This window comes from Orcinus orca, chromosome 7, assembly GCF_937001465.1.
Source record: "Orcinus orca chromosome 7, mOrcOrc1.1, whole genome shotgun sequence".
NCBI lineage: Eukaryota > Metazoa > Chordata > Mammalia > Artiodactyla > Delphinidae > Orcinus > Orcinus orca.
The window spans coordinates 41,019,580-41,045,530 of NC_064565.1; the positions used below are offsets into that span (position 1 = coordinate 41,019,580).

Consider the following 25,951-nt stretch of genomic DNA (forward strand, 5'->3'; position numbering starts at 1 on the left):
TAGGGAAGCTAACATTTAATGAGAACTTTTAATGAGCTATAATGATGAGTGTTTGGAGTAATAGGATATATGCCTATTTTTTGTTTAAAAGATTCAAAAATTTGTTGGCCACCATCAAAATGATCAAGCACCAAGATGAACAAAGCTAAGTTGATGATATATTGCATTAAAATATTTAATTAAACCAGCATTGAAATGATCACAGATGGGCAGAATTCTGATGTGGGATAGGCATATAGATTATAAATTAAGAAATCTAAAAATCATTTTCCCTTTAAAAAAAACCTTGCAATTATTACAACATCCCCACTGGTGGCACTAATCTAGACAGACCCTAAAACTCCTAGAATACAAACTCATACTCAACATCATCATAATAGAACCATATGGTGGTTTACAATGTTAAGAGTACTATGACACACACTGTTTTGTTTATTTGTTTGTTTTTGCGGTACGCGGGCCTCTCACTGTTGTGGCCTCTCCCGTTGTGGAGCACAGGCTCCGGACGCGCAGGTTCAGCGGCCATGGCTCACGGGCCCAGCCGCTCCGCGGCATGTGGGATCCTCCGGACCGGGGCACGAACCCGTGTCCCCTGCATCGGCAGGCGGACTCTCAACCACTGCACCACCAGGGAAGCCTCGACACACACTGTTTTAATCCTACCATAATCTGATAAGATAGAAACTGTTGTCCTTATTTTATAGATTAAAAGAATGAGGCGCAGAAAGGTGAGGTGATTTGCCCAAAGTTTTGGAGACAGTATACAGAAGAGCTCAGAGTAGAATCCAGGAGGTCTGTCAACTCTGATCTAGCATCTGTTTACTAACTCATGGTCTTAAGGCAACTGGGGGGAAAAAAATCTGTATGTGAAAAAACAATGCTACACTCACATGTTGAAAGAAAAGACCTGAGTGTATAAATTCCAGAGATCAAAGTTTAGAAAGAATTTTAGAAAACTTTTAGTCTAACCCCACATTTTTCTACTGAAGAAACCCAAAATGGCTGACACTCAAAATAGCTTCATCTTCGTTCCCTTCCATTCATTTGAAACACTTTTCTCAAAGGAGTACTAAGTCAAGTGAAAGAATCTCTCAAATATATATAAAACTTTGAATAATCAAGCTAGCAGCTTTAATGCAATTTTTCAATAGGTGTTTTTTGAATTAAAAGCAATCACATTTTATTCCTCTACTGGATTCTAAGCTCAAGTGGCAACGTTGCCTCAAACTACAGATCCCAAACTGCACTGAGATGTCCCAGGGTCCCACAGGAAACTCACAGGGGCTACACAGGGGATTTTAAATTTCGGAGGGAAACATGGTAATAACTGACGTCTGTTGACACCATTAGAACCTCTAGATCAAGGTAGTTTATAGTTTAAACATTAGATCATGCTACATTGCTTTCAATGATAGCTTATTATTATAAAGCTGAGTTTTGGGCAGTTGCTATAATAAAAAGGAAATGTGGTGCCGTAAGCAATGTGAGTCAGAAATGAGGGTAGTGATGTCTAACCTGATTCTGAGATTTGAGATGCTGTGCAGTGTCCAACAGGTGCACACATCACATTAGCAAGTAATTGTGGCTGTGTAAGAATGAACTAAAATAGCTTTTCTTTCACCATATTTGCATTCTTTTAAAAGTGGCTAGTAGGTTTTTAGGACATAAAATCAAGTTGTTTTGACAACTACTTAATAAAGGAAACTGATGTTTCTGGTGGCGTTTGGGCAATGTTAAAAAAAAACCTGAGATACTAAGGATGCCATGAACCAAAATATTTGGGAATCTTGGGCTTCCCTGGTGGCGCAGTGGTTGAGAGTCCGCCTGCCGATGCAGGGGACACGGGTTCGTGCCCCGGTCTGGAGGATCCCACATGCCGCAGAGCGGCTGGGCCCATAAGCCATGACTGCTGAGCCTGCGCGTCCGGAGCCTGTGCTCTGCAATGGGAGAGGCCACAACACTGAGAGGCCCGCGTACTGAAAAAAAAAAAAAAAAAAATTTGGGAATCTTTACTCAGCTTCAATCCTTACCAGGTGTGCCACTTTGAACTTAACCTGTCTGTGTCTCCATTTCTTCATCTATAAAATGGAGATTATAATGGGGCATGCCCGAGCAGAAGTGAGAAGAACTACAATCCTGCAGCCTGTGGAACAAAAACCACATTCACAGAAAGAGAGACAAGATGAAAAAGCAGAGGGCTATGTACCAGATGAAGGAACAAGATAAAACCCCAGGAAAACAACTAAATGAAATGGAGATAGGCAACCTTCCAGAAAAAGAATTCAGAATAATGATAGTGAAGATGATCCAGGACCTCAGAAAAAGAATGGAGGCAAAGATCAAGAAGATGCAAGAAATGTTTAACCAAGTTCTAGAAGAATTAAAGAACAAACAAACAGAGATGAACAACACAATAACTGAAATGAAAACTACACTAGAAGGAATCAATAGCAGAATAACTGAGGCAGAAGAATGGATAAGTGACCTGGAAGACAGAATGGTGGAATTCACTGCTGTGGAACAGAATAAAGAAAAAAGAATGAAAAGAAATGAAGACAGCCCAAGAGACCTCTGGGACAACATTAAACACAACAACATTCACATTACAGGGGTTCCAGAAGGAGAAGAGAGAAAGGACCCAGGAAAATATTTGAAGAGATTATAGTCGAAAACTTCCCTAACGTGGGATAGGAAATAGCCACCCAAGTCCAGGAAGCGCAGAGAGTCCTATACAGGATAAACCCAAGGAGAAACACACTGAGACACATAGTAATCAAACTGGCAAAAATTAAAGACAAAGAAAAATTATTGAAAGCAGCAAGGGAAAAACAACAAATAACATACAAGGGAACTCCCATAAGGTTAACAGCTGATCTCTCAGCAGAAAGTCTACAAGCCAGAAGGGAGTGGCATGATATACTTAAAGTGATGAAAAGTAAGAACCTACAACCAAGATTACTCTACCCAGCAAGGATCTCATTCAGATTCAATGGAGAAATCAAAAGCTTTACAGACAAGCAAAAGCTAAGAGAATTCAGCACCACCAAACCAGCTCTAAAACAAATGCTAAAGGGACTTCTGTAAGTGGGAAACACAAGAGAAGAAAAGGACCTACAGAAACAAGCCCAAAACAATTTAAAAAATTGTAATAGGAACATACATATCGATAATTACCTTAAACGTGAATGGGTTAAATGCTCCAACCAAAAGACACAGGCTTGCTGAATGGATACAAACACAAGACCCATATATATGCTGTCTACAAGAGACACACTTCAGACCTAGGGACACATACAGACTGAAAGTAAGGGGATGGAAAAAGATATTCCATGGAAATCAAAAGAAAGCTGGAGTAGCAATACTCATATCAGATAAAATAGACTTTAAAATAAAGAATGTTAAAATAAAGAATGTTACAAGGAAGGACACTACATAATGAAAAAGAGATCAATCCAAGAAGAAGATATAACAATTATAAATATATATGCACCCAACATAGGAGCACCTCAATACATAAAACAACTGCTAACAGCTCTAAAAGATGAAATCGACAGTGACACAATGATAGTGGGGGACTTTAACACCTCACTTACACCAATGGACAGATCATCCAGACAGAAAATTAATAAGGAAACAGAAGCTTTAAATGACACAATAGACCAGATAGATTTAATTGATATTTATAGGACATTCCATCCAAAAACAGCAGATTACACTTTCTTCTCCAGTGCGCATGGAACATTCTCCAGGATAGATCACATCTTGGGTCACAAATCAAGCCTCAGTAAATTTAAGAAAATTGAAATCATATCAAGCATCACATCTTTTCTGACAACAAAGCTATGAGATTAGAAATCAATTACAGGGAAAAAAACGTAAGAAGCACAAACACATGGAGGCTAAACAGTACCTTACTATATAACCAAGAGATCACTAAAGAAATCAAAGAGAAAATCAAAAACTACCTAGAGACAAATGACAATGAAAACATGACAATCCAAAACCTATGGGATGCAGCAAAAGCAGTTCTAAGAGGGAAGTTTATAGCGATTCAAGCCTACCTCAAGAAACAAAAAAATCTCAAACAATCTAACGTTCCACCTAAAGGAACTAGAGAAAGAAGAACAAACAAAACCCAAAGTTAGCAGGAGGAAAGAAATCATAAATATCAGAGCAGAAATAAATGAAATAGAAGCAAAGTAAACAATAGCAAAGATCAATAAAAGTAAAAGCTGGTTCTTTTGAGAAGATAAACAAAATTGACAAACCATTAGCCAGACTCATCAAGAAAAAGAGGGAGAGGATTCAAATCAATAAAATTATATAAAATGCACAGAAATCTCTGTCATTCCTATACACTAATGATGAAAAAAGAAGATGTGGTACATATATACAATGGAATATTACTCAGCCATAAAAAGGAATGAAATTGGGTCAGTTGTAGAGATATGGATGCATCTAGAGATGGTCATACAGAGTGAAGTAAGTCAGAAAGAGAAAAACAAATATCGTATATTAATGCATATATGTGGAACCTAGAAAATGGTATAGATGAACCGGTTTTCAGAGCAGAAATTGAGACACAGATGGAGAGAACAAACATATGGACACCAAGCAGGGAAAGCTGGAGGGGGGTGGAGGGGGTAGTGTGATGAATTGGGAGATTGGGATTGACATATATATACTGATGTGTATAAAATAGATGACTAGTAATAAATAAATAAATAAATAAACAAACATTAAAAAAAGAAAAAGTGACATGCCCTAGTAGAGTAATCTTGTGTATTACGTCAGTATATGCCAACCAAGGAGAAGAGAACCAGGCACAGAACAAATGTTTTCTCTCTCTAAGTATCAGCCATTCTGCTTATGAGATGCTAAGCCTTAACCAAAAGCAGTCTGGTTGCAGCGTCTACCTGCTGCTGCAGTCCTTAAACGCAGATGACACGAGCTTGGGAACCTGTATGGGTGAGGTGCATGAGCTAGAGAAACTTCCTCCCCTATTACTCATCCCCCCATTACTCACCCTGCCCACCCCCCCCACTTTATATGAGAGGAAACCTGCCGGAAATTTTTGGAGAAATTTCAGCTAGTGTTGAGTGTTCTCTTGGTCACAATTCCAGAAAAGGTAAGGAACTTAATGTCCCACATGAACTCTCAGGAGCTCTTTATGTGCCCCCTTTGCTTCATAAACAGAGCTGGAATAACTTTAGACCCTGTAGCTAGAATGGCAGAGTGTCTGTACTGACTATTCCTAGGAGGAAATGAATTTTTATTCCCACACTCAAAAGTTAACTCTAGCTTTCTTCTCTTTTGATCTGTAAAGCCATTCACAGCTATACTTTGGAAATGTCACATCTCTTAGGTTGTGTTTTATCTGATTTCCCCATGTAATTATTAGTTTCTAAAAAAGGGGTATACTTTAATTTCCCTTAAAAAGTTTTTTTCTAGCAATTACTGTGTATCCATTCTTTACACTGAAAGTGACATAATGACTTCTAGGCAACAACATTTCTGTAAATGTTACACAAAATAAGAAAGGATGTATTCATCCAGGACTATGTAAATTAATTATGGCAATTCATATTATAAATCACAGTTTTAGAGGTTATTCCATGGCACTCTAAAACATAATATAATGACAAGTAAAAAGCAGAATACAAAATTGCATATCCGTATGAGCCTAGTTTTATAAAAATAGAAATTAAATATATTTGTATATGTATAGGAAAGTAAAAGGAAATGCAGTACATATTTTTAATAATATGTGGTTATGGATATTCAAGAACTTTTTTTCTTACATTTTGGTTTGGATATCATTATTTCGACTGAAGGAAACAAAATCTACAACCAATATGGCTTAAATAATATTTCATCATCACAGGTGTCTGGAGACGTGTGATTCAAGTGGTTGGTTGAGTAGCTCAATAACGTAAGTGCTCAGATCAATGTTTCTGGATTCTCTTGGCCCTCACAGAGCAAGGTGGCTGCAGCAACATTACTGTCATATTCTCAGATGACAATGCTCAAAGCAGGAAGGAAGTGGACATGCAGCCCCTCTTATGCAGCCCTTTCTTTTCACTAGGGAAGAAAATATTTCCCCAAAGCCTCTCAGCCATTATATCACATTGGCCCAAACTGGGTCACATGTTCTTCCATGAACATAAGACTACCACATGTGTCATAAAGCAATTATGATTCATCCCTGGGAGCTAGGCATGCAGCCACTGGGAAAAAGTCAGGGTTATGTTGTCAAGGAGGACGATGAGAACTGCTGTAGGATAGGCAGTTAACTGTAGAGCCTACATCTGTTAATATATTTCCCAAATAACCTATGGTGATTTATCCAAAATCACAATTTAAATATTATAAAATAAACAGAAAGGCAAGAAATATCAATCTCATTTCTAAAATGACTCATCATAGGATAAGAGAAATAGGAAATAGGAAAATGTGAATATTTTCATTCTTCTACAGTCACATCTGTAGACTAGATGTGGAAAATTCTGGCAGACTAGATGTGGAAAATTCTGCCATTGTATGTGGGGCACTTACCTAATATCTATGATCAAATTCCTTCTTATAAATAACTGAAACAGCTTGAACATCTCATGAGTTGACAAAAGCTGGTCCAAAACCAAGAAATGCTCACAAAAATTCTGGAGGAAAAGGGTTGTTTTCCAAATACTAACATGCCAGGAAAAAATCAGGCATAGTAGACTGTTTAAAATATCAGCTCACTGGGCTGATGAAGCCAAAAAGATTAGCAAAATGTTTGGTATCATCAGAAAACATTGTACATTTCCTGTAAAATGACTTAGTGTCTTGGAATAGAATACTGCATGGAGTTTAGAAATATGTACTGGATTTAGAGGTAATTGACAAAGAAATGTTGGGATAATTAATAGGGTGTGAAAATAGTTTAGAAATCTATTTCTATAAAAATTCTGGACCAGAAGGATGCCGAGACCAAATTCCAGTACTATAGAACAACAGGCAGCCCTGAATTGGCCGTGACTCATAACTTTTAAGTACCAGCTGAGAGGTTGGCTTTCATGATGGCCACCATGACCAGAGAAGGAGCCAGCCCCAGAGATGCAGCTAAAACTGTCAGATGACTCTGCGAAGCAAAGGTAGAAGTCAGAGAAGAAACCACAGTCAATGATGAAAAAGCAAATAAGGCAGATTTTGTCAGGAGGGGAGAATTCCAAAATAGAATGAGACTGTAAATAAAAATGGGAAAAGGCCAATTATGTAGTGGGAAGAAACCATAGGACTGTATGAAAATTTGACATCATTACTTTTCTAGTTTGTAGCGTTTATGAAGGCGCAGGTTCCTGGCTTTCCTCCTGCACTCTAGAGCATCAAAGGCACTTCCCAGCAGTATGTGTACCACAGGAGGGAGGATTCAAGTTTCAGATAATTTTATGAATGGGTGATGCACCACTGGGGGTGGTTTGAATCATATTCTTCATTTTGGTTGCTGTAATTTAAAAACAACCTTTCTTGGGGTCTCTATAATTTGTTCACTTAACAAGTAATGACTGAATATCTATATACTGTTTCAGAACCTATGCTATGTTGTGAGGCTAGTGCAATGATAAATCAAAGTTCCTGCTGATGGGCAGAATCAGGGATGGATGGACCCAATTGGGCCCAATGTGGCACTTCCTCTGTCCTTAAGTTTGCATGTGGCAAACATCCAAAAAATAAATAGGGTCTTATTAGAATCCTGCCCTAGCCTCTTCATGACCAGAGTTAAAAAGGCATTAAATGTTTATAATAAGACAGTCTACTCTTCCTAGAAGCTCTGTTATTCAGACAGTAATTTATTGAGAATTTTCTATGAACAAAGCAAACCCTGCTTGGTTTGTGTAGGTACAAATGAAAAAGGAAGAACATGTTTTTGTCCTGTAGACACTTACTGTCTAATGGGAAGTGCAAGTTCATCATGCAATTAGAGGGCTTAGAAGCATATCAAGGAACTCATAGATCTCATTTTATTAAAATGATCAGTAGTGATAGACAGCATATGTACGTGATCATTTGATTTCTTAAGAAGTTCATCATGTAAGTCCATGTGCTTGAGCTTACCTAAAATATAACCTAGAGCAAAGTACCTGCTTTGTAAACCTCTCAGGGAAATGTGTAGTAGAATAAATGAACTGGTTTATAAACTAGGCATTTGTGTACTTATTCTCATATAAAACCTCAACCAGAGTCGATTGTTTTATTATATTTGAACATTGAAACATAAAAGCAATAAAAGTAACGGCATGTGAATGATAAGGCTTCATGATTTGAGGTTATTGTCAAATTGTCCCAACAGATGTTAGTAAGTTTTAATAGTTGAAGATTTTGGTAATTATTTATTTGGCTGATTGGAGACTGTGTATGGTAACATTAAACTGATAATATTAATTATATACTTTAATTATTTCTAGGCTCTTATAGCTTTTGTTGTTACCTGGAACGCCATGAAAATTCAAAACAATAATTAAATGTGAGCTTTGTTATACTCCCAGGGCAGGAAGCTTGTGCAGGGTGTGCTTACAAATGATAATAACAATTAACAGTACAAGTAATGAATTATGTCAGAATCATTTAAAACCACAATGACTGTTTTTTTTAAAAATTACTCAATATAGGAATAATAAAAGAAGCCTAATCATTGGGTTAATTAGCCACCACTCTGATTAAAAATGGTGAGGAATTAGAGATATAAGGAATAAGAAAATGTATTCAATAGAAAAAATAATGAGCAAGCTAATAAGTACTTTGCCAAATAAGATCTGAGATGCATAATACCTCCTGTAGCTCTATAACTGAGGGTGGGTTGTAGGGAAATGTTCAAAGCTTGGGGATAGTGCAGTGAGATAAAATTACTTTACCCCTACATTCCACCGTGAAAATTTTCAAACATACAGAAAGTATTCAAATATACAGAAAATCTGAAAGACGTGTACAGCAAATACCTACATACCTACCACCTAAATTTATCAAATAAGATGATTTGATACCTGAAGAAGCATGAGAAAACATTAGAGAAAAGATGAGAAACCACTCAAGGTGGCAGTTAAAAAAATTAACACAATAAATAAGTGCCCTTTATAAAATATAAGAAACAAAATTAAACAAAAGATGCCATTTAAAATCTTAGTAAAATGTCAAGAAATCAACAAGAAATGCACAAGATATATATGAAGGGAAATATTTTACTGACTCACATAATATGACTTGAGCAAAGAGAAAAGCATACACTTGTTCTTGGGGAAAAAATCACTCAACATTATAGAGATGCAAATTCATCCTAAAATACTGTTGAAATTATTTGTGATCTCAGTAAAAAAAAGAATTATTTTTACAAAAATTATTTTTAAATTTATTAGAAAGAATAAATTCATGAAAAGTGAGGGAAAATGTGAAAAATAACAAGGGGAAGAAGAATATACAAAATGTTAAAATGTTTCAAAAAGGAATAATGTTTAAATAATAACACAAAAATAGGGAGATCAATGAAAGAGAATTCAGAAATACATTCATGGAAAAATGGAAATTTTCATATATGTTAAAATGGATTTTCAAATGTTGGGAAGAGAGTCCTGTTTAGTAAATGTGGGTTCAAATGTGTAGGCATTTGAACAAAATAAAATGTTTACTCTTTACTTCACAACAAATTCCAGACACATTAAAAGTTTGAACATATTTTAAAAGTGTAAAATACTTGAGATAAAAATGAAATCTTTTTTCGTAAACTAGAACTATGAAAGACATTTCTTAGCATAGCAAGAAATAGCTAAGAAATAAATAAATGGTAAGAAATAAGCGAAAACCTAGATAAGCTTGACTATTAAAGTTTTCAAACATTTATGTTTAACACAAAACATTATAAACAAAGTAAAACAATAATGTAACAGCCTGGAGAAATACAGTTGCCACAATATGACTCTTAAAGGGTTAATTTAATAAGTGAAAACTTCTAATAAATCAATACCAAGAAGACAAACCACACTAGGAAGTTGAAGAAAGGATATAAGAATACAGTCCACATGGAAAGAAGTACAAGTCACCAAAAAGGTTATTAAAATTGCACAGCCTTGCTCATAAATAAACATAACACGATACATCTCAAGTCTTTTAAGCAAGTAAGCTCAATCTAAATTGTACACTAGTTTAAAAATCAAAAAAATTTTAAATGTACTGATTTGGAAAGCTGACCCAAATACAATTGCTAAGGGAAAAAGCAAGTCATAGAACAGCATGTGTAATGTGGGATTGTTTTTGCAAAGAAAAAAAGTGCATAGATCCACACCTATGCACGTTTATATACAGACAGAAAATGTGTAGCAGTGCATACACCAAACTCTTTCGAGAGTCTGCTTCTCTGGAGTGATATGATAAAGAGTAGAGTAAAAGGTTCATAGGGACTTATGATTTTCCCTTGATAAAATTTCATCCTTTTGAATTTATTATATTTAGCTTTTTATTATTTTGAGATAATTATATATTCATGAGTTTTTTAACAATAAGCATTTATAATACAAGAATATTTAACGTTAAATATTAATGAAAGTTTTTTAACATTCTGAAACATTTCACGAAAAAAGGAAAAATAAACATAAAATAATAACTGGAAAAAAGAATCAATTCTACAGTTTCTTTAGTGAGGAGAAACTAGACATTAATATCCTAGACCCATGCTTATGGTGTCTTAATGTGTTTGAGTTAACTGTGCAGTGACCTGTATATAATTTTCATTCCTTTGGGCGGGCCTAGTCATTTTCAGCTAATAATTTTTTTATCTTCATAAAGTCCTCATTTAAGGTGCATGTCAGGCATTACTGCGGATAGGTATCTGGAATAAGAGGACTCCACCTGCCAGTTGTGGTTGAGACTCTGTTGCTCAAGAGGGGAGGACAGAGGTATCTCCCCTGCAGCAGGATACTTTCATAAGCCTCATCTGCCACTGGGTGCACCACACCTTCAACTTAAGCAGATATTTTTTAGAGGCTACAACCGATACTCGTAAGAGCTACCCTTTGTTGTGTACTTACTGTGTCAAATATTGCTCCAAACTCTTTATATCACTAAGCTGAATCACATTAACCACCGCATAAGATTATTATGCTCTTTATTCTTTTCAGTGCGCAGATAAGCAAACAAGTTAAAGAGGCTCAGTAACTCCGTCAAGGACACGTGTCTAGAACGGAGTTCATATTCTAATCCAGGACTTCCTAATTCTAACGTTCATACTTTGCATCTATGCTCTACTTAGGGTAGTGGAGTATCTAGTGAAGGGGAATTTTTATTGGTGGGGGGGGAGATAAGAAAACAACTATTGATATATGAACTTTTATGATGGCTAGAGAGAACACTGGTGAATTTGTACAAAGCTTCTTAAATTTCTGCTCAATTTTCAAAGCTATTGTGGCCTGTCAGGGTGGTCTTTACCAATGCCCAATGGCTGGAAAGGGCAACAAAAGAGCCAAAGATAAACTTTTTTTGATGCTAAGAAAAAAAAGGGGCTCAGCAGTCTAACTCATATGCTAAGAACCCGAACACCAGGACCTGCTCTAGTCTTATTCCTGTTAGTTGGAAAGTGCTTCTTTAACTACAGAGGAGAGCAAAGCCTATTTCGGAATGGGATGCCCTTGGATGAAATTTCAAGTCTTGAAACCTCTGGGCTGTTGGGCAAAGACTTGCCTTAATGTAAGTGACTAAACTATGGGTTTCAGACCTAAGCAGGCCTTCTTCAGATATGAATGACACCCATTGATACGCTGCTTGAGCCACAGCATCGGGTCTCTTTTGTCTGGGTCCTTTGATGCTTAGCAGGTCTCTGGCTTGCTGACAGTAGTCAAGATGAAGTGGGTGGGATTCACACTGTTGCAGTTCGACTATAGAGTTGGCTACCACGTTCTCCAACCTCAAGAAGGTATGGGGGAGTCACATTTCAGGGGCAGTTGGGAGCACACAAGACCATCCCTTTGCACGCATGTAAGCATGCTAGGGGAATTCTTGGAATACTGAAAAGGGAATATCCATAGACGAGGGAGACTGGGATTTCTGTTCATCTAAACTGGAGGAAACTGAGTGATGTACTCTGGGGCACATTATTCACAAACCCTTGTGAAATATCATACCCCAGATACATTCCTCATGGTGGGATTTATGAAGGCACAAAACTGCCCTACACTGGGATCCCCCTATCATAAATTTTGAGAAGCAAAATGGTTATCTGATGGCCAGGAAGAGTGACCGTCAACTTAATCCCCAAGCAGTAAGATGGCTTTCTGATTTGGCACGAATTTCAGAATATTGATCACAATCAAGACATCACACATAAGCAAACCTAGGTGGAATTTAACCTGAGTCATGCAGATATTGGCTTGTGAGCAGCAAGTAAATGATACCCGCTGCCCAGCATACAACATGGCTTAATGGCGTTATGGCAAAGTGGGAAGTAATTAAAACCCATCTCTAACAATTAAGCATGAGATGCCCCATGGGAAGGATATTTTATGGACAGCTGGCCACACAAGCTTAGAGACCTCTTTCACTAAACAACAAGCTGATATACTTATTCTCCAATAAAGTTCTTCCTTCTTAGCCATTTCCACTGAACCCCAATCTGAAGGTTTTATGTAGAGATCCCTGATTTATAGCCTTCCCTCACAAGCAAGTCACTAAAACAAAGACTTGTGGGACCTGGGAGAAGGAAGGAAAAAGAGCTTCTGAAGACTCTGCCTATTTATGGCAGGAATGAGCCTATTCCCCACGGCGGCAGACACTCACCATAACCTGCTGTGCTCCACACCTCCACAAGCATGAAGAATAAGGCCAGTTTGTTTTCCGAGTTGACTAATAGATAGTCAGATAGCAGCCATCCCAAATTTGGAAGGGATTTACTCATTCAACTCACTTCCTGGTATAACCAGGCACTGAAACTTACAATTGACCTTGCTGCAAGTTTTAAGCAGTGGTAAATTGGTTTGTTTTTGTTTTTTTTTGTTTTTTTGCGGTACGCGGGCCTCTCACTGTTGTGGCCTCTCCCGTTGCGGAGCACAGGCTCCGGACGCGCAGGCTCAGCGGCCATGGCTCACGGGCCCAGCCGCTCCATGGCATGTGGGACCTTCCCGGACCGGGGCACGAACCCGTGTCCCCTGCATCGGCAGGAGGACTCTCAACCACTGCGCCACCAGGGAAGCCCTAAGCAGTGGTAAATTTAGTCTTTGTCTTCCACCCTTCACTTTATTCTAGCCCCAGTCCTTGTTACCAACAATATGATGTGATTCCACTGTGTGCTGAACATCTCCTTCTGAGGTAAGTGCAATGACAAATATACCCATTACATTGAACACAAAGTGATCCATTGTGAAAATTAGGTCACACGTGGTGTATCTGTGTCATAAACAAAAATGCTACCTGGACGTTGTTTTTCGACAATACTGTTTATCCTCTATTTTGCTTGTGTAAGGCTTTCATAAAGCCTTGATTGCTTTCTGCCCCTGCTTTCCCCTCAACACTGTCACATTTAGGGAAACATCCCCAAATTGGAATTATTGAGCACTACTCTGTTTCTCTCAAGACTGTCGGGGCTTCCAACCCTTGGCTTAAGGCAACCCTATGAAACCTTCTCATTTCTCCCATTTTCTACTACACCTCCCAGAGTCTTCCCTTCTGCCCCACAGCATTCTCCTTTCCCTGCCATCTACCCCTGCCATCTTGAGCCTCCTTGCCCTGTCACAGCATGAAATCTGGACTGTCACGGAAGCCACACCCCCAGCCTTCTGCTCCGTGCAGCCACCATGGGGAACTTCTTTTCACTCTATTTCCTCGTGAAAAATTGTCTTCTAACCTTTCTCTCTGATAGGAGAAGTGAAGTACTCAGACAGAGGTGGGAGAAGGCAGTGAACCCCATTCAAGTTAATAATCATTATCCTACGATACTCGTTTGGGATCGTGGCTGTTATTTTGTGGTTGATATTGTTTTGTCTTGTTCATCCGGGTTTGGGCCACGTTATTAAAGTTACTTAGTAACAATTAGTAGTTTGTAGGTTTTCTCAGAATATCTGCCTTTTTATCAGTCTACCCTAAACCACATCATACAACAGGAGTACAAGATTTTGTTCTATAGAAATGTTTTCTCACTCATTTTGCTTCTGGGTTGTTTTGGTTTAGAAAGAAGAATTGTAATTCTGTCTTCTTTGGAAATATCTCTTCTAACCTTGCTCCTTCTCTCACTTCGCTGCATTCCGGAGTTGCTAGCTACACGATCAGGCCACATAATGCAAATCATTCCCTTAATGGCTATAGATTTTACATGCAGAACTCAAACATATGTTTCCCATTTTTCTCCCTTTTATGCTGCATACTTGTGCTGAATAGTTTTATTGGTAATGGGGGAGATGCCAGAATATTTACAGGATCATGGTCATGGGAGTGTGCTGTTATTTGGGCTATGTCTGGATAATGCCAACATAATCAGTCAAAACGGAAACATTTGGTCAAATAAGCATTTAAAAAAATGATTAGCATAAGGCTAATAGTTTTGAATATTTAACCAACCTTACAGTTATTTTGATGTGATACAGAATAGCAGAATACATTGTTAAATATTTCTTTTCTTCAAAGTGAAGACATTTTTTAGAATTTTGTGTAGTTGCAACATCCGTCAGGAAAACAGGGTTCTATGCCTCTGCCACTGAGATTCTGGAACACGAGCAGATCACTTAACCATGCTGTGATTCAGCTTCCTCCTCCCTAAAATAAGTGTTTGTTAATCTAATTTCTTTTTGGACACCTTTGAAAATATAATGAAATCGATCAACCCCCCTTGATAAATACACATATGAAATTTGCAAACAACTTCAACAATATAATAACTTCAAACTCAAAATAAGGCTTTGTTAAGAACTCTTAGGACAGCTGGTCTTAGGAGCTGGTCTAACAAGTTAGACTTGTTCAGCTTAGAATTTTATGATATCATAAACTTTCTCTTTCTTAATGCTGAGGGACTCGTATACCCTCAATCATTCCTCCAGCACAAGCTCCCTCAGTGCCTCTTACGTGGGAGTTGAGGATATGCTAAAACATGATGTCTGTTGCCAAACTAGGAATGCTTTTGTATTCATTGGCTCCTTTTAGCGAGGGGAACTCCTAAGAGTCAGGATATATTTTGGTCCTTTCTCACAACCATCCAGGTTGTCAGAGTGACTGACAGCGCCACCTTCTGGAGGAAACATGTAGTAGACATCAAAGTGGATGATCCCTGACCCAGCAGTGCTGTTCCTGGGTACCCAGGGCCAAATCTCTCCCTGCCTTCAACCTCAGTCTCACCCCACATTTCTTGAGCAATCTCATTTCCCCTTATTCTAACCAAGGGTGAATCTATCTTTGGCTTCTAGGAGCCTTGAAAATGGTTTAAGTCTGAAATTTAATTCTGTTAAGTGGAAGAGCTCTACTTTTCATTAGAAATCTCACAGTAACAAAATTCAGATCATTTTAAGACACTGGGCTGTAGTGTATATTAGAAGCTTTTTGTCATGTGACTAAAATATGACTTGTCATTAAAATGTTGGTGAAGTACTTTAAAGTATTTACCCAGAGTGAATGGGGAAAGTATTAAGAAAAGAACACATGCTCTTGTATGATGAATTAATTAAAATAATGCTCCACTCTAGCCCCATGCCAAATGAAGCATCCAAAGATTATTTGGTTTAAAAGATTTATTTTAAATCTGCAAAATATATTTTTTGGTAAATAAACCTGCTTTTTCATGAGCATGGTAACTTTTTATACATGCTTTGAATTTAATTGTAAAATGCAAAATTTTTAAATAATAGACTTGCCATAAAATTGAACTATTCATCATTATATCATCATTATAATTCATCATCATTATAATTCATAAAACTTAATTTTTTGTCTTGATTTTCACAGAACCCCTTTTGGTCTCCAACCTTTTTCTCTGGTCCACTGGGGACAGACCAATTCTGATATGAAATCATTTGCTCTATAGGAATTCCTAAAGGCGTTCTAAAAGGTTTGCTCCACTGCTAAATTGAAAGACCCCCATCCTATTTAAATCTTTTTTTGTTTTCAATCTAGAGAAGCAAGAATGATTATGTCTCCTGAGAAATGACTCTTTTCTTCACAAAAAAAGCAAATTCTTTAAAACCCATTTGTGATGCATCTTAGAAGACTTTTGAGAGTTGAGTCAGCTAGTGGAATATTCCTTTAGGCTGATCATATCCCAGAGCTGGGTTGGTTTTCCAGGGAGATAAATTGAGTATAATAAAGTTTACTGTGGAGGAGTTGCAGAAATGGATCCTTAGAAATATAGGCTCTGAACACATTATTATATTTCTCCTGGCACTTTTAATGAAAAAGTAGGCGTTGACTGTTTACCTCCAGACAAAATTTCTATGTCCTGTACCTAAAATTTCTCAGCCTGCCCTGTGCTTTGCTTCTCCCAAGGGGCTATTAGTCATTCCATAGAATTATATTTATTTTTTTAACTTACTTTCCAGATGGACATATGCATCATTTCATTAAAGCCAAATGGGGTTTATGAAATTTGAGAATAATAATTAATCATGTCAGTGAGAGCGCTTGAGTGAAGGAGACTGTGGGCATTTTCAGAAAAATCAATAATAAAAGTAGAAGTGGCTACCATTTAGAGGGTACTTACTATATTCCAAGCACTTCTGATGTATGAATGTATCTTAACTATAATCTTGCCCAGTAAATATTATTATTCCCTTTTTATAAATTCATCTCATGGAGAGATGAAATCCTGAGAGCTATGAAGTGGTAGAATCTGAATACAGGTCTGTCTGGTCTCGAGTTCACGTACTTTCCTTTCTGCAACGCTGCCTCTTAAGTTAAGAGTTCCAACCTGACAATCTTGCTGGCTTCCTAAAGTGCATGGGTTCTCTACAACTGGTAACTGCTAAGTAAAGAATTATTAAAATTCTACATAGTTCACCCATGGACAGTATTTTATCTTTACAAAATATGCCCGTTGGTAGATGGCAAATACCTTTTAATCAGTACTATTCGTCAACCAGGTCAGATTTTTTTTTTTTTTAGCTGAAAAACCGTAAGTGCCAACACACACCAAGATATAGCCCATCATATCCTTAGGAGTCCATTTAGAACTAATTTTTTAAAAAGTACAATGACAAAAAGAGAATCACAAGCACAGCTAAACTGACAGGGTCTCATGCAGAGACAATGGAAAGGACAAAGCAGAGACTGATAAATAATCCAAAACAAAGAATTGGTTCAAGACAAATCAATCCAAGGCAAAGAACTGGTTCAAGATAAATCAATTCAAGACAAAGAATTGATTCAAGATAATGAAAGCAACAATAGAGATACTTTAAACCATTTGAGAAAAGGAAAAAGCCTTACGTATATTGGAAAGATAAAACTCCAGCATGAAGAAACCCCTACCACACTTTTGCATCTGGGAAAAGTGTTGATCATTACTTCAGGGCAAATGGTGGAGGTTGTATTGTTTTAAAAAATGGCCAAAGACAAGGAAGTCTGCAGCGTGCCAACAACCAGTGCCCAGAGAAGGAACAGATGTAAACACAGAAAACTGTTCAAATTTGCCAGCAGAACCTATCAGCCCATCAGCCAGCAGTCAAAGTCAAGAAAATAACCAGAAATGCTTTCCTATAAACAAAGAGAAATGGGAAAGAGATGGGACACTAACAGACACATTTTGAAATTGCTGAAAAAGGAGAGGATGTGCTACACATTCACCCAGACCAAAGACACACATGTCAAAGATGCAGTGTGGTGAGTGTTGCAGAGGGGGGGCGCCCCCTCTCTGAGGTATTTGAGGCTGGGACCAAACAGACCTGAGGGGATGGCATGTGAAATGAATGGGCATGGATGCCAGAATCGTTCACACACTTCGTCACAAACAATGAGGAAATTTTACAGAAATGCATCCCTGGGAATGGCTTATAAAACTTCAGTGTGTCTGTTTCTGGGGTAAGAATGCAGAATGTTCACAAACTAAAAAACAAAACACATTTTTGTGGGGAGATTTCATGTTGTAACATTGTAGGTTTCCATTTCCAAGTTCACTGCTCAAAAAGTGTCTTTTTTTCTGCTAAGGTATTTTGCTTTGGTTCTATCTACATAGATAGAATTGGAATCTGTGGGAACTGCCAGGATTCCTACAGAGCCCTGGTGAACTGAGAAAAAGATTAACAAGGTTTTGTACTCATCATTTAAAACTCAGAAGAATTCTTTAATAAAGTTAAATGGCAGCATTAGAGAACACTTTAAAAAATGTTATAAAAATATAACTCTAATAAAACTGGGCCTCTCTGTGACCTATCTCAGCATGTGTCATACACAAAAGAAACATCCAGAAAGGTATTGAAAAGCAATTTAAAATGAAGTCTCGTAAAGAGGCAGCAAAGAGGTCTGCCATTCACAAGACATAAAAAAAAATCCCTAAAAATTCTCTTTCCCAGGAGTTCACATGGCAGAATTGATGCCCTAAGTAGTTTTCTCCACACATGTTCAAATCTTCTGTCCCTGAATTGAGCCAACGGTGGCTCTTCTCTCTCCAGTTCTCCCTCTCTCTCCCCTCCACTGTACCGTCTCTCACACATTTACATCCAGGAAAGACGGGCGATTACTCTTTGTAATGAAACGATATGTGCCTTCTAATGGAAATTAGTCTAGCCCTTTCAGCTATGTCAGTTGTACACCTGTCCTTCATACCACATTAGAACAGCAGAAAGCCAAGAACCAACACGACCTCTTCCTTTGGGGGAAGGACGTTATGAATATTCATTTATTAGTGATTTTTTTTTTTGTCTCTGTCGTATAAAAAAGACTTAGAAGAACCAAGTGCTTAGAGAGGTCTTTATACTTTTCCTCAGTACACTTTAAATTACCAGTTTAATTAGCCTTCATTATTTACCCTGAATCTTTGAGTCAAACCTTTAGAAAACAGATATACTTGATCCCCATAGATTCAACTCTCTGGCTTTTCTCAGGACATAAAATTTTATGCACTTTCCAAAAGTGCTGTCTCATTGTGGGAACTTTAGATACAGTAAGAGATAATGGCAGACCCTTAATCAGAGTCCAGGTTATCTGGTTTTCAATTCAATGCCAGTTTTATGTAGAGTTAGCTGAGAAGAGGTGTTAGTGACATAATGTGTAAAGGGATGGATAATAAAATCAAGGACTCCTGAAAGGGGAGGTCTGAGTGGGAAAGGGAAGTGTGCCTTCCCAGACTTGCTTGCCTCACCTCCTTTTCTGGCCCTTCTCTCATCTGCTCTGTGCCTAGGAAGGCTCACTCCATAGGGTTCCTCTGGCCAATGGAAGTCATTGGTGGAAGGGTGGAGGATAGAAGGAAGAGAGAACCAGAATATGTCTCCTACTACCACTGATTTCATTCAGGCAACAAGTCATTTGGTGGCCAAATTTGGCCAGAACTGACAAGAGGCCACTTATTATCTTTACTTACCCAACTTTGGGTGAAGCTGTGCACATTTTGCTGAATTTGATTATGGAATGCTGACCCTGATCCTACTGGGGTTGTGACATAATCAATGATACGTGTATCATATTGCTTTTCTAAAATCTGAAAAATTGTGAATTCTGAAATTTATGTGCCCCAAGGAGTTTCAGAGAAGGGAGTGTAGACATGTAGTTTGCAAACTTTGAGTGATCTTTCACTCACAAAAAAATTAGACATGTACTTGGACATTACATTTGACTTTTCCTATTGTCTTGGCTTTTCAGAGGGAAAAATGCAGTAGCCTAAAGCAGATGCTAGACCACCTATGTAGGACACACTTGGAGGTTATGATACTATTTCTGCCAAGATTAGCCCATCATCCACTTCTACAGAAGATAAGACAAAGTTTGGGACTTCCCCGGTGGCGCAGTGGATAAGAATTCACCTGCCAATGCAGGGGACACGGGTTCGATCCCTGGTCCCGGAAGATCCCACATGCTGCGGAGGAACTAAGCCTGCGTGCCGCAACTACTGAGCCTGTGCTCTAGAGCCCACAAGCCACAACTACTGAGCCCACGTGCCACAACTACTGAAGCCCGCGTGCCTAGGGCCCATGCTCTGCAACAAGAGAAGCCACCACAAGGAGAAGCCCGCGCACCGCAACAAAGAGTAGTGTCCACCTGCTGCAACTAGAGACAGCCCGTGTGCAGCAACGAAAACCCAACACAGCCAAAAATAAATAAAATTAAATCTTTAAAAAAAAATAAGACGAAGTTTTCATTTGGGGGCTAAATACATTGACAATAAGGTTTCTTTAAAGGGAGAGTTGTTTGTGTGCTGGACATCCTTCCTTCCCCACTCATGGAGGACATGAGGAGCACCTTCCCCTCACCTCAATCCAAGTGAAGGTGGCTTCAGGAGGAACCCTGAGAGAACCTGACATAGAAGATGTGAGGACTGAAGTCTGACTCATCCCCAGAAAGTGTCAATACACAGGGCTGTACGTAGAGTTTGTCCTGTTTGGTGGCGGAGGGAAGGGTCAGATTTGAGTTGAGACAAGCCTATATACTTCCACAATTTTGAAGGGCCAAAAAAATTGTGCTTGTGGTCCAAATGCCACCCTTTGGAAGGGTGTCCTTGAGAGGCACTCTGCAGGGAGGGGTGAGGAGACCTACTAAGGAAACAGACAGACTACTTGAAGCTTGAGGGCTGCCAGCAGGTGGGAGAAAGAGTCATAAAAATACCCAGGTATTTTTGGGGGTGTCTTCGGATATCATTGCATCTCCATTGCGTCTCCAGTGAAATTTTCCAGTCACATAAAGACTGATCTTACACATTTTAAGTGACTCTACAAATTAGGAGATAAACATTCAGTATGTAGTAGGGTTATCAAAAGAGAAGACTGAATACATCTTTCTTTTGTACCACAAGTTTCCTAGCTTAAAGGAGTCCCAAACCAGGGAGAAATTTAAAAGTGAATGAGGGTATACAATGATATCGCTCCGAATTAGGCATTTTAACACTGGAATTAAGAAGAGACTACTTGTTTCAAGGCAGGCACATGAATAAGTGACAATAGGCAACATCCTATAGGTCCTGCCTAGGCAGTGTTTGTGGAGGCTGCTTACAGCTCTGGGCTGAGGACTGAGCTGTGACCAGGCTGAGTGGGAAGATGGATGTGCCATGACCATGTGGACTCGGGACGGGAGCAGGGTGTAGAGGTAAACATGCCATGTACCTGTCATCTGTAGGTTAGGAAAATGGTGCAGTAGGTTAGGGACTTGATATTCTCTCTCAAAATCATGAGAGCCCTTTGAGGGAGTCTGAAATAGGACCTAACACACAGTAAGCACTCTGTAAATTCTTGTTAAATGTGAATAATGTGAGCAGGGGAGAGAATCTACATCTTTCATGTTCTAAAGGATTCTTTGCACATCTGACTACAAGTTTCTGCTAAAGAGGGAAACTGCCTTCAGTATCACTTGGATATAAGAATAATCATCACTACCAATAGTATGAAATGCCTAAAGATGAAGCAGGCCCTGGTCAGTGGAACCCATGTTCCCCTGGACCAGACTCTCCAGAGGGGTTATCATCGAAGAATGACTATTAACTCCCAGCTATGATTTACCTATAAGGCTGGCCCTGTGATTTACCAATGAGACTGGCCTAGTATTTCGACAGGGTCTCTAGGACAAAGCAATCAAGGTCGGTTCTTACAGCAGAAGCAGAGGGGGCGGTTGAGGTACCCTAAGTCCTCCTCCTTTATGACCCCCACCAGCTTGCTTTTGGGGGCTTGGAAAACATCTCTCAAGACTCTTCTCGAACTTACACACTGACAGACCAGATCCCTTGCATTGCTAAAAATACCTAAAGGGACAATTTCCCTCTCTCGAATCTATCCTGTACCCAGTCATCAGATTTATCTTCCTAAAATTTTCATTGTCTGCATTTCTTCCTGCTTAAAAAATATTCAGTAGCTGTTCATTGCTTAGCAAATAGAATCCAAATTCCTCAGTCAGTTATTAAGAGATCTCTACAAACAACTTTGGCTCAACCTGCTTTTCCAGTCTGAACTTCTACTCCACCGGTCCTGCCCAGGTAAGTCACACCACCCTCGCTGAGTGTTTCTTATGCCCCTTCTTTCTTCCCCTGGCGCATGATATTGCTGCTACCGGCAGTATGCTGCCTCCTTCTGCCTGTTTTTCTGCCCATCGTTTGAAGCCTGTCTCAAATACCACCTCCGTGGTGAAGCTTTTCATACCCAACCCACCGGCATCCACAAGTCAGAAGTTAGCTCTCCCTTGGGTGGTGTCATTTTTTTTTTATAGAACTTATTATATATTTTCTTGTATTTTAAGAGGAAAATGGCCAAAATCCCTACTAAACATTTGCTTCTTAGGGGCATAAACCATGTTTTATTTTTCTTTATACAGTTTATTGTATGTGGTACAACAGCATTTGTATATAGAGCAATAAATAAATAATTTAAGAATGTATTAATGTTTAAGGTGATAAAAAGTTTTTAGAATTAGATAGAGGTAGTCATTGCACAATATTGTGAAAGCACTAAATGACATTTAATTGCTTCCTTCTAAGTGTTTAGTTTTATGGTACTTGAATTTCACCTCAATAAAATTTTTTTAGGGCTTCCCTGGTGGTGCAGTGGTTGAGAATCTGCCTGCCAATGCAGGGGACACGGGTTCGAGCCCTGGTCTGGGAAGATCCCACATGCCGCAGAGCAACTAGGCCTGTGAGCCACAACTACTGAGCTTGTGCGTCTGGAGCCTGTGCTTCACAACGAGAGAGGCCGCGATAGTGAGAGGCCCGCGCACCGCAATGAAGAGTAGCCCCCACTCTTCGCAACTAGAGAAAGGCCTCACACAAACGAAGACCCAACACAGCCAAAAATAAATAAATTAATTAATTAAAAAAAAATTTTTATATGAATTAATGACTGAACGAATTATTATACGTTTTTAGCATTTAGCTGCCAGACTGGAATCAGTTATCTTTGACTTCTTCCATTATGCAGAAGAGAGTAACATGAACATGTAATTGCATTTCCATATCAGCAGCATGAATGTGCTCTAAGACCACCTTCCCTTAATTTCTCTCTCTTCTAGTCAGATTATCTTTGCAGAATGGTGGTTTTGATGAGCACAGTGAATGGATGGCATTATTCTCCACATCCCACATCTCCACACTGATTGAATCAAGACTCACTGGCCTCCTGTCAGACTATCTGAGTGAGAATTTCACCATCTAACATAAAAACAGAAGAATAGGTTTGAAGGTATCTGCATTTCTCCTTAGTTTGAAAGAAAGTTAATCCAAGAATTCATAGGCCAGGTATTTTTTCTTACCTACCAGTGCAAATTACTATCAATTACAAATCCTCCTCGATAGAAATGCATTCCGAGAGTATGTTACCTTTTACCACAGAAGATGACATTTTAAAATGACACTTAAACAGAATATCTAATGTGGTTTGAACAAACATATCGAGTGGCATCATTTCACCTACAATGACATTCCAGCCATCATGTGATCCTCCTTCAAATGTTGATAGAATTGATAAACCCATGATTTCCACCTCTAGTTTCTCCCTTCTCTAATATACTCTGCATAACATCACCAGATTTATCTTTCTCACACACTCCCCTAGCCAGAAACATTACTAGCTACTCATTACTTACCAGCAAAAGCCCTAACTCCTTAGGTCAACGGTTGTTAACCTCAGCTGCACAATAGTATCACCTGGTAAATTTTTTAAATGTGCTGATGCCTGGATCTTCTGCATTAGAAGTGCTAGGCAGTCAGGCCCAGGTAGAGGTAGTCTTTTAAGGCTCCTCAGGTGATTCTAATGTACAACCAGCTTTGAAAACCCCCATCTTGGATGATCTTTCATAAACTCTGTCTAGAAAATGGCAGAGATGTGGGATATATGATGAGAAATGAATAAGAAGACATTGTACAACCAAAGGAGAGAACTGAGCCAACTGTGATGTTGCTCACAGACGCCCTGGTATGAGGAAGATAGAGTCTTTCCTCTCTGACAACACATAGCAAATGAGACCCACAACCAGCCCTTGGCAGTTACAGTCTTTTATATCCGTTTCTGGCAGAGGTGTCAGCAATGCCGCCTTATTGTGGGTTCCCAGGGTGTCTTCGAAGGCCACTGTTTCCATTCTGTGCCAAACCTGCCCCTTCCTAGGGGACTCAACCCCTCAGAGACATGATTGCAAGAGCCAGGCTTTACTAGCTGATCATCTTCCTCACTGCATAAAGATAATGAGGGTGACAGTGTTTTATCTACCACAGCTTCTCAGTAGGCTCTTTCCTTCCTGGGGCGGAATTTGGTCACATAGTCTACCTGCTAGAATTTCTGTCCCAAAATGAACTTGAGAGTCTTGAAGGACATGAATGATGCTGCTATGCATGGGCAGAGACATTTGGTGCCTCCTGACTTCTTTTAGGAGGGATTCATGTCTAGGTTTTGCTACAAGACCGAAGAGTGGGCTTTATCGAAGCACTTTATGACTGTGCTTTTGAAAATGTTTCCCTCTAGTCATCATTATGAAGTAATGTATTAGGTAATGTCTTGAAAAATGGCCAGAGGGCTAAAGTGTCAGCTTTACAGCTCACATACCTGAAAATAACAATGTTGGTTTATTATTTTTATACTACAATATCTTCAGAATGCCTCATAAACAGAAATTAATAGTGACAACTCTGTCTCTGTACTTAAACACAACCCTACCAATACACGATACTAAGAAAAGCCAAGGCCACTAACTGAGTACTTTCGAGAAGAATTTCTCTTCCTATTATCCCATCCAGGATACATTTCTGGCCTCTCTTGTCTCAGCCATCACAGCCAACTTCAGTTACCCAAGGTTTGCTAAAATCCACAGGTAATTCTTCATTCACATTTTTAAAAGAATTTTAAACTCTGCTCCCATCTTATCTCCTATCAGAATTTCCAAGAAGCATCAGAAATATGACTCATTATATCCAGCCCTAAAGACAAAAAGATGGCTTGAAATGTGAGAGTGCTAGCAAAGAAATGACCAAATCATTTTGAAACCACCGATGTATTTTTAATTCATTTCTTTTCTTTTCTTTCTTTTTATTTAAACTTTTATATAAGTGATCCAATGCTAATTGTTATTTTTTGGAATTTAAGAAGTTATTAACAAATGAAAAGACAATACAATGTCTGCACCATCTGGATTTTAAAAGCATTAACTTGGATTGGTCCTGTACAGAAATCATTGTAGCAAGCATTACCTTCAAATACAAAGTTTGGTTACTTCTCCCAAATAATGCCTTTCAGATTTTTAAAATCAAACAATATTGGTCAATAAAATATAAATTAAGCATATATTTTGTACAAAGCAATATTCTGTGTTCAATATTATATATATATATATATATATATATAAAGTGTATATATCTCTATAGTCCTAGATTCTAGGAGATTTACATCTAATTGAGGAGATAGATTTACTATCCTATGCAATTTCAATGGACCCTCAATAAAACTGCAAAATAAAATATAATGTTCTTATACTACACTAATCAAATTATTCATTTCCATGAATGTCCATCTGCCAGAGGTTAGGGACTAGGTTATTTATTTTTTTTCTATACCCAGTGCCTCATATAAGTAGCTAATTCACATGAGGTAATACATTTTTATTGAATCCATTCATAGAATATGTGCATATGTCATACACAACATACATATATGTATACATACATGTGTGTGTGCAACAGTACATAAAGATACATTATTCAATTAATTGATTGATATTTATTTATGTAGAATTTGGTATGTGTGTAAGATTAGAAGGAAGTAAATGACAAATGTGGTATAACATTTCCATCTTGCCAATATTGAGAAAACAGGGTCTTACCCAGTTTATCCTGTGATGTTACAGTGCA

General features: G+C 38.4%; 1 long non-coding RNA gene across 1 annotated transcript; it reads left to right on the forward strand.

The window, feature by feature from the left end:
• Positions 1-5,051: 5,051 nt before the first annotated feature.
• Positions 5,052-22,901, forward strand: LOC125965041 (uncharacterized). Its single transcript, XR_007478507.1, has 3 exons — positions 5,052-5,128; positions 13,261-13,323; positions 22,649-22,901. It is a non-coding gene; the product is annotated as an uncharacterized LOC125965041 (long non-coding RNA).
• The last annotated feature ends 3,050 nt before the right edge of the window (positions 22,902-25,951 follow it).